The sequence below is a fragment of the Moschus berezovskii genome, chromosome 8 (assembly GCF_049115385.1).
Source record: "Moschus berezovskii isolate FMDL1 chromosome 8, NW_MosBer_1.0, whole genome shotgun sequence".
NCBI lineage: Eukaryota > Metazoa > Chordata > Mammalia > Artiodactyla > Moschidae > Moschus > Moschus berezovskii.
The window spans coordinates 89,057,648-89,074,720 of NC_142467.1; the positions used below are offsets into that span (position 1 = coordinate 89,057,648).

At 40.1% G+C, this 17,073-nt stretch overlaps 1 protein-coding gene and 1 pseudogene across 1 annotated transcript in view; both read left to right on the forward strand.

Annotated features, from left to right (window-relative positions):
• The window catches only part of CHSY3 (chondroitin sulfate synthase 3), a 296,867-nt gene that overhangs the window by 119,342 nt on the left and 160,452 nt on the right, over positions 1-17,073 (forward strand). The gene's annotated exons all lie outside the window — the stretch shown is intronic.
• Positions 4,079-7,949, forward strand: LOC129558064 (RWD domain-containing protein 2A pseudogene; annotated as a pseudogene).

Genomic DNA, 17,073 nt, shown 5'->3' on the forward strand with positions numbered 1-17,073 from the left:
GAAGGTGGGCGGAGAAGGGATTGACAGAGGATGAGATGGTTGGACGGCATCACTGACACGATGCACATGAATTTGAGTAGGCTTTGGTAGTTGGTTCTGGACAGGGGAGCCTGGCGTGTTGCAGTCGATGGGGTCGCAAAGAGTCGGACACAACTGAGTGACTGAACTGAGAGTAGCTTTTCTATAGGCACGTTCTGAGAGTAGGAAGTCTTCGTTCTTAATGTTTTCTTTGAAAAAAAAAAATTATTAAAGATAAAAGAGGATGTAATATATGAAGATTTGGATGCTGCTTCTCCCTGTGTGTGTCCGGATGGGTCCTTAACTTGTGCATCTTTATTGACATGAGGTAACCGAAGGTCTGTTCAAGGACTGATATTATTAGGCTCTAATTGTTTTGATTCGTCCAGGATATACTATTTTGCTGCTCTCTCATCCTTTAATAGATTTTATGCAATTTTGCATAATATAAACTTTGAATAGTATTATATATGATATTTTTGTCTCACTGTATGTACAAAATTTTTAGTAAGTGCACATTAACTCTTTACCTGTTAAAGAATTGCAGAATTCCAAAGATAGCTGATTAAGTAATATATATATTTCATTTATGATATTCCATGTGACATCATTGCTTAGGCTAGTAAACCAGTAAAGCTCTCGGTCATCAGGATTCATGTGAATTATGAAAGTTTTGAATTGGTTGAGATTTCCAAGGGTACATAATCATGGCAAAGCTTTGAACTGGTTGAGATTTCCAAGGGTACATAATCATGGCAAAGCAGAGACGCATATCATGCATAAATGTGAATACCATGTACATTGTTTTATAGAATATATTTAATACCATACATGGTTTGCAAACAGTTAACTTATTTTTTCAGCAATGTACCCAAACTATGTAAGATGCTGGTACACAAAAGTGAACCAAATAGATGCAATATTTTCCTTCATGAAGCATGCAAATTGATGTCACAAAGTGACATTTAAGTAAATATGTAGCAATCTGTTGTTTTCAGCTTTAAAAATAAATTCTCTCTATTGAGAGAAATTTATTTGAACAGAAGTATGCCCAAGCAAACACTCTGATATGTCACAAAAACAGGCTAGGAACTTTTAGGAGGAAGAAAATGATCTTTGACTCAGATGTACCTTAATAAATTTGCAATTTGAAAAATAAGAGAATTTAGGCATTTAGTGAACCACTTAGTAAATTCCAAGTGAAAGCAGACTTGTGTTTCACCCATGACTGACCCCCGTTCCTTTACTTATTTTCTGTAAATTCAGCTATATAACTGTGTATGCATGGGTTTGGAATGTGTCTGTTGCATCTCCGTAGTATGTTCTTTTCTCTATATATGGTCTCTTATGTGAGGTATTTGCAAATTGTTTTTCCCCATGTATCAGAGACGTGTGACAATTTTAAACAGCAAGAGAGTGTTTCCCTCCTAAAATAGTTATTGTATGAAAAATAGTATCCCTAGCACTTAAATCATATGTATTCCATTTCTAATAACGTAATAATATTTCGTTAGTGCTTATTTGTGTGACAGAGGGTTAAAATGGAAGCCTTGACAGAAACTCATTGTCAAGGCAGATCTTGCCTAGGCTTCCCTCAGGGAGAAACTGGCTCTGAGTCAACATCTCCTAGATCCAAAATGAGAGGAGTGCAGGATTTCAGCTCCTACCGGAGCCATGTGACACAGTCTTCAAGGAGATTTACCGGAGAGAGCTCTGCAGTGTCTTCTGGTCCCCCACCTTCTAAGGGGTGCTTCTCCCTTCACCTTGGGTTAAGAAAGGGAAGATTTAAGGAGACTACTCTAAGGGCTCCGGGAGTTGGTGATGGACAGGGTGGCCTGGCGTGCTGTGATTCACGGGGTCGCGGAGATTCGGACATCACTGAGCGACTGAACTGAACTCCAAGGGCATGAAATAAGTCCCCTGAAACTTAGAGTAAAATACTGTCTAAAAGACGCCTAAGAAATCAAGGTTGAATACAAGTGAAAGAGAGTTGGGTGCTATGGGGTACACCTGTACTCCTAAAGTTTGTTGGAGTTTCCTGAGGTGAATCTTCAGTAATTCTTACTGAAGGTTGGATTCTCCAGGAAGCAGACAATAGGATGGAGTTAGTGCAGAAGGATTTATTGCAGAGTTAACACATGTGAACAGAAAAGGAAAGGGGCAGGATTGATTGATTGAACCGGAAAGTCCTCAGTCAGCCGTGCAGACCTGATGAAGTCTCAGCCGGTCTAGCAGGAGGAGCTCTGAGCGGAGAGTACTTGAGAAACATCTCACATTGGGTGGAAATGGCCAGGCCCTTGTACGCAAAGCCTTGTTCAGTCATACACTGGGTACCACCCAGAGAAAATGGTGCCCTTGGCTTAAAAGCTGAGGCAGACCCAAGTCTGGATGCCAGTCATGCTCCTCATACTTAGGCTTCCAGTGCTTTCTTGGAGAAGAATCTGAATGGGGCGTCTCCATTTGTGAAAAAACCTAGTATTTCCGTTTGGAGTCATAAAGTCCTCCATGTACTTTTAGTCATGAAACAGTTTCATTTAAGTAATTAAATTTTATCAGTCTAGTGTAATAATTCAGAATTCTGAATTTTCTTCCAAGTTTCTCTTTTCCTTCCAACTCCAGCATGTGTTTGACCACACTGTTTCCTTCTCTTGCTTTTTAACTCATCTTCCTCCCACTTGCCAGAGGTAGTTTCTCACCCTTTCAGTTTAAACACAGAAGGAGAGATACTGATGGAAAGACGAGATACTGTGCGGGTCTCTCTGACCAACAGATGCACAATTACTGATTCTCTTTTCATGAAACTATTGTGTGATAAATGGAACTTTATTGAATGGTGAAAGTATTTAGATACTTTTGATGTGCTTTCACTAATCATAATACCTACCACTAATTTGGCAGACACTCAAACACTCTACTAAGCACTTTATTCATAACCCTGTTGAATGTTGCTGCTGCTGCTGCTAAGTTGCTTCAATTGTGTCCGACTCTGTGCGACCCCATAGACGGCAGCCCACCAGGCTCCTCCGTCCCTGGGATTCTCCAGGCAAGAACACTGGAGTGGGTTGCCATTTTCTTCTCCAATGCATGAAAGTGAAAAGTGAAAGTGAAGTCGCTCAGTCGTGTCTGACCCTTAGTGACTCCATGGACTGCGGCCTACAAGGCTCCTCCATCCATGGGATTTTCCAGGCAAGAGTACTGGAGTGGGGTGCCATTGCGTTCTCCGCTGTTGAATGTTAACCCTTGTATTAATCCTTATATATATGAGAACCAAAGCCAGCTGGTAAATGGAGGAGCTGGAATCTGAGTGTCTGAGGATCCCACAGTTCTTATTCGTAGGCTGCCCAAAGGTAGGGTAGACTTGTTTACTTTATATTTCCTTTTTTATTTTTAGTGCAATAAAACCCTTGGGTTTGATAATACTTATCAATTACTGCTCTTACTCTTAGTAAAATCAAGTGAGTAAATACAGTTAACTATATCAGAACAGAATGACTTCCTCACTGGCTCAGTAGTAAAGAACCTGCCTGCCCACACAAGAGACATGGGTTCAGTCTCTGATACAGGGAGATCCCCTGGACAAGGAAATGTCAACATAATCCCGTATTCTTCCCTAGGAAACCCCATGGACAGAGGAGCCTGGCTGGCAGGTTACAGTCCATGGGCTCGCAAAGAGTCAGACATGACTTAGTGACAGAACAACAACAATATCAGAACAGATTCATGAAGTTCAACTTGCAATTCTCTGCATCTTTGGAAGACAGCTTTACGGGAAAGATGTGGGTTTTGGCCTTAGGAAAATACATTTTAGTAAGTTTCAAAAAGAGTGAATTTTTAGGGAAGATGTTGTTGAGGAGAGTAACGTATCAAATTCAACTAAATCTTGCCTTTGGCTGTTGTTTAAGTGTGTCTAAAGTCTCCAGATGCTTGTTTGCAAATTGCTTTGTTGTTTACCACTTGAAATAGAATTTACATTAATTGTGGCTAGTTCTACTTTTCTTAGTTAGAATAATACGGAAGTCAAGATTTGTGGGGGTTGCTATTATTGTTTATAAAGAACATAAATGAAATGGAAGCACATTTTACTTTCTTTTACAATGAGTATTCTGATGAATTTTAGCTTTTAATCTTGAATGATTCTCCTATGGGAGACTCTAGCATTATTAATTTCAAGTTACTCAGAATTCATCTCTTCCATATTTATAAGAGGTACAGCTTTATATTTTTTAAAAAGAATGGTTCATTTCCCCAAATAGAATCTGAGCACTTACAATTTTAGCAACATTTCATTATAAGCATTTGTCACTATTCTCATCTTTGACATTTAATTGGTTTTCTTTCAAAACCAAGAAAGGATCCATTCCACAGATATTTATGGCACAGGCACAGATCTAGGGGCTGTGACTGAACTTTGAACAAAACAGACAAAGCTATTCACTGCACAGAGCTCATATTTATAAAAACGAGATAAACAATTTTTAAAAAAGAAAAATATTTAGCATACCTTATGTTAGTAAGTGCTATGGTGAAAAACTGAAGCAAGAACTCAGAGCAGAGAGGGCTGATGGGTGAGAGTGGCCCGTGTGTTGTAAGATTAAATCAGAAAGTGGTCACTAAGAAAATAACATTTGAATAAAGACTTTGTGGAGGTCAGAAAGCAAGTCAGATGAATACATAGAAGATGAACATCCCAGGCAGGGAGAAGAGCAAGTGCAAAGGCCTTGATACAAGAACTTCCTTGGTGTATTAAAGGAGGAGAAGGGAGGTTGGTGTGGTTAGTATGGTGTGGACAGAGGAAGGGACCAAAAGATGAGAAGGAGCAGGGACATGGTGGAGAAGGTCTTCTAAGTTGTCTGAGGAACTAGGACTTTTATGATGAGTGAGATGGGAATGCACAGAAGTATTCTGATCACAGGAGTGATAGTGTTCTGACTTCCATTTCAACATGTATTGAAAATATATCAAAACGAAGAAGCAGTGAGATCATGTAGGAGGTGGTGGTTGCAATCCAAACGAGAGGTGATGGTGACCTGAACCAAACATAGTAACAGAGGAGAGAAGGAGAAAAGGCAATTTTATGGATATGTTTTAAAGACTGAGCCAGTGGGATTTCCTAATGGACTGACAGCAAAACAAAAAGAGGAATCGGCCTGCCTTCAGGATCTTCCAAATGGGGACTTCCCTGGTGGTCCAGTGGTTGATTCCACGTTTCCAATGCAAGGGACGTGGGTTCCATCCCTACTCAGGAAGCTAAGCTCCTATATGCCACTTGGTGCAGCCAAAAGATTTTGAAATAAAAAAGATGAGTTATCACAATATGTGAATATCTGTGATCCAATCATAATCATGTCTACATTTGGTGCTGCACACTCCATAGTATTAGGTATTGCTAGATAGGAGAGAGAAAAGCAAATTAAATTGGCTATAGTACATAAAACAATGTGAGGCTTATAGATGATCTCAGGCTATACACAACACTGAGAAAATGCTCAGTGAAGAGACATGAGTGATACGTCACATAGTCCTCAAGATACAGGAAGCAGAAAATGAACTGAGGTCAGTAGCAACAAGTAGAGAACACTGTGTGAAGGGGGTAATCAGTTCTGTTCATGAAAAGCCTGATAGATCCGATCTTCACTTTGAAAACAATGGCTTCTTGCTAAATTACTTTCTTTTAAAATTAAAATGGAGATTACCTGGACCCAGATCGGAACCGGGGTCGGGGATGGGGGAAAAGAGAATCTGAATTTTAACAACGCATCTTGGGAGATGTGTATGCTAGATTTGGGGGTCAGGAAATAAAGCAGAAGAGTGTAAGTGTCCCGCTTTGTGCCCATAGCTCTCGGCGCGTAATAGCACTCCTGCAGAACGGCTACCACGGAGAGGGAACTGCAGGAAATTTCCCTGGACACCGCCGACGTTGTCAAACCCAGTGTCCCTGGGCCTTTCCAGTTTTCCTGGCAGGTTGATTTCGAGTCAGCATGTCGGCTTCAATGAAGGAATGCCTTCAGCTTCAGCTGCTGGAGATGGAAATGCTGTTTTCTATGTTTCCTAACCAAGGAGAAGTAAAACTTGAAGATGTCAATGTCCTGACGAACATGAAAAGATACTTGGACGGCGTAAGTGAGGCGCTGCCACCAAAAATTGAATTTGTGATCACCCTGCAGATCAAGGAGCCCAAGGTGAAAATTGACTTGCAAGTATGCAGCACTACAGATGTTTGCACGGTCACCAGAACTTGACAGCAGCAGCTGCTTCTCAACAAAGGCCTCACTTTTGATCCAGGGGAGCTCTGTGTGTGTGCGGCCATCCAGTGGTTACAGGACAACAGTGCCTCCTACTTCCTGAACAGAAAGCTCGTGGACGAACCATCGACACAGACAAAGCCAGTCAAGAATACCTTCCTCCGCATGTGGATCTACAGTCACCTTATATATCAGCAGGACCTCCGGAAAAAGATCCTGGAGGTCGGGTAAAGGTTGGATGTAACAGGATTTTGCATGACGGGAAAGCCAGGGATAATCTGTGTGGAGGGCTTCAAAGAGCACTGTGAGGAATTCTGGCACACAATCAGGTACCCCAACTGGAAACACATTTCCTGTAAGCATGCGGAGAGTATCGAAACAGAAGGAGATGGGCAAGACCTGCGCCTTTTCCATTCTTTTGAAGAATTACTTCTTGAGGCCCACGATGACTACGGCTTGAGGAATGACGGTCACATGAATCTGGGCCAGTTCTTAGAATTTCTCAAAAAACACAAATGTGAGCATGTTTTCCAGATATGATTTGGTATTGAAAGCAAAAGTTCTGACTCCTAGGAAGCTATGAAGAGGCCTACATAACTAAGCTCACTAAGTTATATTTCTATCAATAAGAGCAAAATAAAAGGACTAGTAGCTGGTTAGCATCGTCGGTGGGGAACCCAGCTCCAGTATCTTTCCCTGGTATTGAAACAAACACATAAGCCTTTTAACTTTATAACAGTGTGATGGCGATGTTACCTCTATGTTTTGTGTTAATTGAAAACTATTTCACGGTAAACTAATAAAAACCAGTCAGTCTAAAAAAATAAAATAAAATAAATAAAATTAAAATGGCATCTTGAAATCTCTGCAGCTATTTGATATCATAATGAAATTAAGAACAAAGTATGTGGCTGATGCTAAAGCTGAAACTGCAATACTTTGGCCACCTCATGCGACGAGTTGACTCACTGGAAAAGACTCTGATGCTGGGAAAGGTTGGGGGCGGGAGGAGAAGGGGACGACGGAGAATGAGATGGCTGGATGGCATCACCGACTCTGTGGACATGAGTTTGAGTGACCTCCGGGAGTTGGTGATGGACAGGGAGGCCTGGCGTGCTGTGATTCATGGGGTCGCGGAGAGTCGGACACGACTGAGCGACTGAACTGAACTGAACTGAACTGATGTGGTTGATCAGAATAGTGGCCTATGCAGCATAATTCTAGAGCCCCTTCAGTACTGCTTTACAAGTACTTCATTCACATCCTGGTGTCAGGCATGGTTGTCTTGAATTTAAAAGTTGTGGATGATTAAAATGTTCTAAGTCACTTTGCTCGACCCTGAGTGAAGACCACTGGCTTGATTCCAGATGCACTGCTGGTCTTAACCCAAAGGGGGAAGGTGGATTTAGCTTGTCAATATTATCCTGCACCCTGCCGTACCCTGACAATGGTTCATACTCACTTCTCTTACGCTGTTTCCAGGACGCTGTGAAGAATTAATTAGACAATGCTCATGAAGCATGCACTCCTTAGGGACTGTACTCAGCAAAACTCTAGCAGGCGCCTTCCCATACCCTCCATTAATTGCATCTCCTGTATCTTCTCATTTTGTCTTGAGACTACCAAATTTAGAATTTGCGTGCATTGTTAAGCTCTCTGGATAGTATTTTCCTAATTATATTTCTTCCATTTCACTGCTTATATTTCATAAATTATCCAGAGCACCATATTTCAAAAGTATCTTAAATGCACAAAGGTTACTTTTGAAATTGGTGGTAATTACCATCATTTTAGTTTGATTTGTTGTCAGTCTTCTTTTTTTGTATGTTTTTTCGAGTTTTTTTGAGATATGGTTGGCATACAATATTGTATAAATCTAAAGTGCATGGCATAATATTTGATATAATGTATCAAATATATATGCATATGCTATGAAATGATTAACACAATAACTTTAATGCTTAAAATATTCTAAATCATTGAGCGAAGACCATTGGCTTGGTTCCAGATGCACTGTTGGTCTTAACAAAAAGGTGGAAGATGGATTTAGCATCTCATTATTATCCTGAGGTTATTCATAACCTCACATAGTTATACACTTTTTTCCTGTGATGAAAACTTTTTAAGATGTACTCTCTTAGCTACTTTCATATATATAATACAGTATTAACTATAGTCACAATGCTATATTTATATCCACAGAACTTATCACTGTAAGTTTCTAGGTTTTGACTCCCTTCACCCCCTTCTCCCACCACCTACCCTGTGCCACTGGCAACCAGTCTGTTCTCTCATTCTGTGAGGTGTTTTTTGATTGTTGTTTTTCAGATTCCACATGTAAGTGGGGAGATCATAAAGCATTTGTCCTTGTGTAACTTATTTCGCTTAGCATAATTCCCACTGCTGCTGCTGCTGCTAAGTCACGTCAGTCGTGTCCAACTCTGTGTGACCCCATAGACGGAGGCCCACCGGGCTCCCCCTTCCCTGGGATTCTCCAGGCAAGAACACTGGAGTGGGTTGCCATTTCCTTCTCCAACGTGTGAAAGTGAAAAGTGAAAGTGAAGTCGCTCAGTCGTGTCCGACCCTTAGCGACCCCACGGACTGCAGCCTACCAGACTTATTCATATTGTCACCAATGGCAGAATGTCCTTTCTTTTTGCAAATAAACTGTATTTCATTCACACATACAACATTTTCTTTACCTACGCATCTGTCAATGGACACTGAGTTTATTTCCATTTCTTAGCTATTATAAATAATGATGAATCTCTTTAAGATAGTAATCTTGTTTCTTCTTATATATACCAAGATGTGGAATTGTAGAATCACTTGGTAGCTCTATTTTTAATTTTTTGAGAGATCTCTATACTGTTTTCTATGGTGTTTGTACCAATTTACATTCCCAACAGTGATTTGCAAGGGTTCTCTTTTGTCTCTATCTTCACCAGCACTTGTTAATCTCTTGTCATTTTTATAGTAATCATTCTAACAGGTGTAAGGTGATATCTCACATTGCATTTTCTTGATGATTAGAGATGTTGAATACCTCTTCATGAACCTGTTAGCCATTTGAATTTATTTTTTTTGGAAAAATGTCTGTTCAGGTCCTTTGCTCAGTTTTTTAAGTTGGATTGTTTGTGTTTTTGCTATTGAGTTGTTGAGTTCCGTATATATTTTTGGATATTAACTGCTTATCAGCTAGTTGGTTTGCAAATATTTTCTCTTGTCTGTTGGTAGTCTTTTTAATTTGTTGATGATTTCCTTTACGAAACAGAAGCTTTCTAAGTGTAAGGTTTCTAGTTTGAGGTAGTTCACTTCTGTGATATTTTATATAATAAAAACTAAATAGTGACTGTCTTACAAGAATGAGATGGAGAAAGTACTTTTCCTTTTCACTTCAGAATCTCCTATTTTGTTTTCTTTGTTAAGAATATGATTTACGCTTCTATTATTTAACATATTTTAAATGAAGGACAGAAGTAGATATTCCTCAAAGTGGCCAGCACAGTACTGGGTTCATAGTGGGCAGAAGAGTGTGTCCCAGAGTCTGATCTCCTGGAAGAAATAACCATCTTCTTGGGATGTTAGCTACTCAGCTATTTGAATCCTCCCTTCACCTAAAAGTAGTCATCTGTTCATGTATAGAGAAAAGAGTGTAGATTGGTTTTTAATCCCAGGGTCATTAGGATTGGTAATGAGATACTTATTTTTAGAATCACTTAACCTCTTGACCCTTAATTTGTCTGATATTTGACTGTTAAGGAGTGTCTGTGAGAGGGTGGTAAGTGAGATAAATATTATTAACCTGAACTTGATCTTTCATTAACCCCTGTGATATGCAATGCTGCTGAATCCAAAAGATACCTGTTTTGCTAGGTTAATTTCTACAGCAGAGGGAGTTCCTGAAATTTACATTTCCTTTGTATTTAACTCTCTGCAGGAAATGACTTTAAATACTTCTGCCTAGCAAAATGGCAGAATATTCATATGCTGTAATTATCCTGTCCTTTCTGTCCCCAGATCATTTGTCCCAGAAAAGGATTCAGTTAGAGTGAAAAGGACCCCTCTTTATGTTTATCTCCTTGCTGCTGCTGCTGCTGCTGCTAAGTCGCTTCAGTCATGTCTGACTCTGTGTGACCCCATAGATGGCAGCCTACCAGGCTCCTCTGTCCATGGGATTTTCCAGGCAAGGGTCCTGGAGTGAGGTGCCAGTTCCTTCTCCTTTATCTCCTTGAGAAGTTATAAATCAATATTGTTCTGTTATCTTCTCATATTATAGCTGATTGTTATTAAACTTGAAAATACACTTCTTACAGAGTGACTGTGCTGGTTTTGGTCATAATTATAACTTTATAGAAAAGGCTTTATAAACTTTCCCTGAAATATGACCATGAATTTGTATAAAAAATAAGTAATGTAGAGATTTTACATGCATAGATTCATACCCTGCATGCAGAGATTGGGAAAGAATGAAGTACATCAAAGCCTTAGTGATACTGGGAGGCAGCTAATTCAGTTGAGGGATTCTCTGCCTTCCTCTGCACAGTGCATTGTTTGACTGTTTTTGTCCTTTTGCCAAATGGTTATTTCCCTCTACACCTGCAACAGAAGACAATGAATGTTCTGTGGCCTGGATAGAAAATGTTTATCTGCACCTCACTATACAATATGTCAACCATTATTATGGTTAAGAATGAATGCCTGGTTTTAAGTAGAGTTATAACAGAAGACATTAGGAAAGAAGAAGCAAACTTAGTTTACAAGATTATCTTTACTTCCCAGGCTCTTTTCCTTTTCCACCTATGGTAATTAAATTTACTTGAAATTAAATTTTATTTGGCAAACAAGAAACAGCATAACATTAATGCCAAAATTAGGAGGTTTCTATAGTGGAATGGTTCCTCAGAAACTATTAGAGATGGAAGGAAAAAATCTGAAATATTTTCCAGATTTTCAAAATGAGTAAAATGTCATGAAGATGTTATAACTATAATTTCTTATAATATCTTCATGACATTTTTCTGATTTTGATTTATCTCTAATTAAAGATACACTAAGAGCAAGGTGGCAGTTGTGTGGCAGATACCCTTTCTAAGGACATCAGAGTGATTGAAAAGTATCTACCAGGATAGAATTCCAGCAACAGGATAGTTCATAGAATGAAAATAGATGATGAGATAGAAAGTGTGTGTGTGTGCACACGCGCGCTGGAGAGCCTACGTTAGGCAGGGAGTGGTGGAGCAGGAAAGACAGTTTTGTGATTATTTCATTGCATTCCTAAAGCTACTTGACTGAATGCTAAAGCATTTTATAAGACTGTTTAATATACCGGAATTTTGTTGCAGTCATTGTCTAGGATTTAGAGTTCCTCCCCGTGGCATAAACAGTTTTCTTTACCTACACACAAATTGTGGCAAAGGGATTTGTCCGGTAAGAACTTTACTGCTGCCCTTTTCTCTTTGTGATGTTTGATTTTCCAGCACTCCATTTTGAAATAGTCTGGATATTAGTCTGCTGCTACTGCTGCTGCTAAGTCACTTCAGTCGTGTCCGTGTGACCCCATAGACGGAAGCCCACCAGGCTCCCCCGTCCCTGGGATTCTCCAGGCAAGAACACTGGAGTGGGTTGCCATTTCCCTCTCCAATGTGTGAAAGTGAAAAGTGAAAGTGAAGTCGCTCAGTCGTGTCCAACCCTTTGCCACCCCACGGACTGCAGCCTACCAGGCTCCTCCATCCATGGGATTTTCTAGGCAAGAGTACTGGAGTGGCTTGCCATTGCCTTCTCCGGGATATTAGTCTAAGTAGTTCAAATTTTAACACTGACACTATGGATTTAGGGAGGTTGACTTGGTGAAATTAATCTATTTCTTCCATGAGGAAAGTGAAGAGTGTGGCTGTAAACATTCTGAACCTCAGTCCAGAGTTTTGTGATCTGTTGAACGCATCACTGATTGCTGAGAATCTAGATACTTGGAAGTTTGGGTTCATGAGCGCTAATTGAGGCCATTGGGTGTCTTTCCATTAAATTTAAGATAAAGTTGCTTTCAAAATAAATTGAATTTTCAACCACTAATCAGTGTCCATTTTCATGGAAACACTGAGTAATTGTCTTGCATTTAGAGTGTACTGTGAGCAATCAGGAGAAGGCAAAGGCAAGCCACTCCAATACTCTTGCCTAGAAAATCGCATGGACAGAGGAGCCTGGTGGGCTGCAGTCCATGGGGTCGCTACTAGTGGGACACGACTGAGCGACTTCACTTTCACTTTTCACTTTCACTCATTGGAGAAGGAACTGGCAACCCACTCCAGTGTTCTTGCCTGGAGAATCCCAGGGACGGCGGAGCCTGATCGGCTGCCGTCTATGGGATCGCACAGAGTCGGACACGACTGAAGCGACTCAGCAGCAGCAGCAGCAGTGAGCAATCAAGTCTCAGGGGAAGCTTTCTTTGTCCAGATGTCAGTCTTAGATTGTCATCAGACTTCCAGAGTACCAATTTCCATATCTTGTGACAAGATAGTCATTCTAAAATTTGCTCCCTCAAATTATTCAGACATGTAATGATATGTATTTGAGACTGTGAAAAGGTTCCCACTATCCAAATTGCCTTTCTTTGCCCATATTTGATTTTGAGGCAGTGGGGAGGTCTCAGACTAGCGGGGAATTTACTCAGTAGTCTATGATGAATTCTCTGTGGGTCTTACATTTTCAGTACTGTATTATGAAATGCTGTAAATTATAACATGCAGCTATGATGTTGAAAATTAGAAAGGCAAATAATTTGAGACTTCACGGGCACTCAAAATGAGGAAATGATTAGGTTTCAGAAAAATGGATTCTTCACATCAAAAACCTAAATGAACAGTTTTCAACCTAAGTTGACACAGTATTTCTTGAGGAAAGAGAAAAAGTGGTTCTTTCAAGGCTCCTTTTAAACATCCTCAGTGTATATACCATACAGATCATTTTTGGAGGCCAACTTATGATTAAATATACTAAGTCTGTTTGTTTTCCGAAGAAAAAATAATATTTAGTAAGATCAAGCAGAAAAAAAAACAAGTTTGGGTATTTCTTTAACAGAAGCAAATTCATATTGATGAGTAGATATGATGGCTAAGGAAGACCTATTTATCTGCACTATTGGAGCTCACATCTTCACCTGTCCTGTCAGTGAACCCATCTGGAAGCTGCTGCAAGGGCTGACTGCTGTCAACTCAAACCGTCTGCTTCTCTGGGAATTGCTGTTGGCACAACAGGCATTATCTTTCCCTTGAAGGAGGCATCCGTTTTTCACCCAGTGATGGACTGATTCAAGGGTATAGAAGAAGGCCGCCTTACTTCAAGGTGGAATATACCCTGATGTGTAGGTGGCATCCATTTTTCTCCAAGCAGTCACAGTGCAGCCGGACTCTACTTGAGGGATCTTCCCGACCCAGGGATCGAACCCGGGTCTCCCGCATTGGAGGCAGACGCTTTAACCTCTGAGCCACCAGGGAAGCCCTGGGCAACCCATTCCAAGACAAAGGTGAGTGCTGCGTTTCATCACCTCTGCTCTTAACTGTTGGTCAGAGACACCAGAGTGATGCACAAACTGTCGGTTGCCTAGCTCCAGTCATCGTACTAAACTAACAATGATCAGAATAATGAGTGTTTTCTGAGAAGTATGTTCTAATTCTGTAAAGATGAGGCTCAGAGAAAGAGAAAGGCACAGATAGTGAATTTAAGATACCGATGTATGGGTCATTAAATTTCCATTTTTGACATTTTAAAAGATTTGCTTATTTTGAAAGTCATAAAGCTATATTTTAGCATAGTTATAGGTAAGCAGTACAGAGACAGAGATTAAATGGATAACCATTGCATTCCAAAATTCAGAGAATGTAAAAGTATTTCTTACATCTTTTATCCATGCCTGTGTCTTTCTAAATTTTAAATTAGAAAGAGTGCGAAAAGGGGACCCTGATAGAAGTGATAAAATCTTTCTAAGAAACTTTAAGGAAGGCTGGCATTAAGATTCATGAATATCCTGTTACCAGATAGCATTACTACCTTCTAGATTCTAATTTGCATATGAATTATTGAAGCATAGCCTCTAACTAATATGCATTTCCCCCCAGACAGTAATTATTCAGGCAAATCTTTAATTAGATCAAGGGAAAATAAATATTAATATACCCTAACTTTGAATTATTTGCACCTTCTATTATAATTTTTAAATGATAAATGCTCATCATGCGATCAGTTCCTTTCTGTATACTGACTTGAACAAGCCAAGCTCATCATTTTGTTCCATCACCATCTTGTAGATATAACAGGGTTTCAATATTATTTGCTTTTTGTTGATATATTGTGTTTATGTTCTAAGTTTGATAAAAGTGCTCAATAAAATTGTGTTTTTAATTTTTCTAAATAACAGTGAAATCAATCTTTTGAGGTGAAATCAATCACTTTCTTCTCATGTAGGGACATGTTTATAGTGGTTACAGTTAGCAGGACTGTTATTATGGGGTAAAGTGGTACCCTGATGTTTTTAATCTTCCTCGCTCCTCATGTAGCAAATAAACATTAATTCCTTATTTTGTTTCTTGTGTGAAAAGCCCTCGAGCAGTTTGTGCTTGTTTTAATGGCACATGTTATCTAACTCTCATTAGTAGAGACACAGGAATGTGTTTAGAAAAGGAGTTTAAATTTCTGGTTCCTCAGCAAGCTCATGAGAATAACTTACAAAATTCTACCCTCAAGAACTGACAGCACCAAATTTGAACATAGAGAGCTAAGTAACTGACCTCAGGTAGTTATCCTAAAACCTGAAACCCATCTAGAGCTATGACTGACCTAGTAAGCAAGCTGAAATGTTTTTCTTAATCTTGATATAAATTTTAGGTTAACAAGCAGTCCTCTTGTTTTCAAGAGTACCTCTCCTAACTAGATCAGAAAGGCTAAAATCTTCCATGTTAGAAATTAACTTTTATTTATTTATTTTTTTAGTTAGTTTGGTTTTTGTTTGCTTTACTAAACTGTAACTTTATTTATTGTTAAATGTCTGCTGCTGCTGCTAAGTTGCTTCAGTTGTGTCCGATTCTATGTGACCCCATAGACAGCAGCCCACCAGGCTCCCCCATCCCTGGGATTCTCCAGGCAAGAACGCTGGAGTGGGTTGCCATTTCCTTCTCCAATGCGTGAAAGTGAAAAGTGAAAGTGAGGTCCCTCAGTCGTGTCCGACTTAGTGACCCCATGGACTGCAGCCTACCAGGCTCCTCCATCCATGGGATTTTCTAGGCAAGAGTACTGGAGTGGCTTGCCATTGTCTTCTCTGGTTAAATGTCTGCTGCTACTGCTGCTGCTAAGTCACTTCAGTCGTGTCCGACTCTGTGCGACCCCATAGATGGTAGCCCACCAGGCTCCGCCGTCTCTGGGATTCTCCAGGCAAGAACAATGGAGTGGGCTGCCATTTCCTTCTCCAGTGCATGAAAGTGAAAAGTGAAAAGTGAAAGTGAAGTCGCTCAGTCGTGTCCGACTCCTCGCGACCCCATGGACTACAGCCTACCAGGCTCCTCCATCCATGGGATTTTCCAGGCAAGAGTACTGGAGTGGGTTGCCATTGCCTTCTCCCGGTTAAATGTCTACATAATGTTAATTGTTCAAATAGGGAGGAGTCACCTATTTTCTTGTCTTATAGTCTATAATACCAGGTGAATGATTCACCAGATCTTTTCCTGAGGATAGATTTTAATAAAGGGATAAGGGATCAAAGGGCTTCACTGAGGGCCCAACTGGTAAAGTATCTCCCTGCAATGCAGGAGACACAGGAGACGTGGTTTGGTTCCTGGGTCAGAAAGATCCCCTGGAGGAGGGCATGGCAACCCACTCCAGTATTCTTGGCTGGAGAATCCCATGGACAAAGAAGCCTGATGGGCTACACTCCAGAGGGTTGCAAAGAGTGAGATACAACTGGGAGGCTAACACTTTCACTTCTCAAGGAATCAAAAGGAGATTTTGCATGGATTTGGATGTGTGGGATGGGGAAAACCCAGAAAGTGGAGATAGGTAGCAAAGTTATTTGAGATATTTCCCATTTCACAGTCTTCCCTACATAGGTCTGTTTTGGCAGACAGGAATAATGCATATGCTTTCTCTGAGTCAAAGTGTTAGAGCGTTAGCCATCTACAATCCCAAATGAAGGGTGCTGACTCTACGGTTACCTTTTGCAGTACTACTGCAGTGTTTTGCCTTCTAATTTGAAAATAAGTCACATATAACACAGATTATCCATTTGTTGCATTTGATATAATGTAGCAGAATCAGTTTAAGAAATCATTGGAAAATAACTGAAGTATGCACACGTTTTTACGATGTTTATGACTGTGCTAGAGATCATGGGACAAGAGCAGTCTTTCAAGACAAATATTAGCTTCTGAATTCAATTGCAATTTAGTTCTAGATTCAGGATCAGTGTATTTTTACAGTGAAAACCATTTCACCATGTAAGGCTTCTTTTATCAGCTTTGTGGTTTTGTAACAAATCTGTGTGCTATAAATGAGAATTTTGAACAGGAATTTGGTGATCTCATACATTCCTTCATTTTGTTCATTAAGCAAGTGTTTATTAAGTGCCTACCCAGTGCTCTTCACTGTGCTCATTTCTGGGAACACTGAGGTGAAAAGGAGAGCAGATACCTGCCCTAATAAAACTCAAGGTCTTTTAGAGGAGACAGATCAACAGGAAAATAAGCAAGGTAAGTATAAATCTTGAAAATGCAGTGAAGGGAGCTAAGGAGGTAATGTGAATGAAAGGAATGGGCAGAGAGGCAACTTT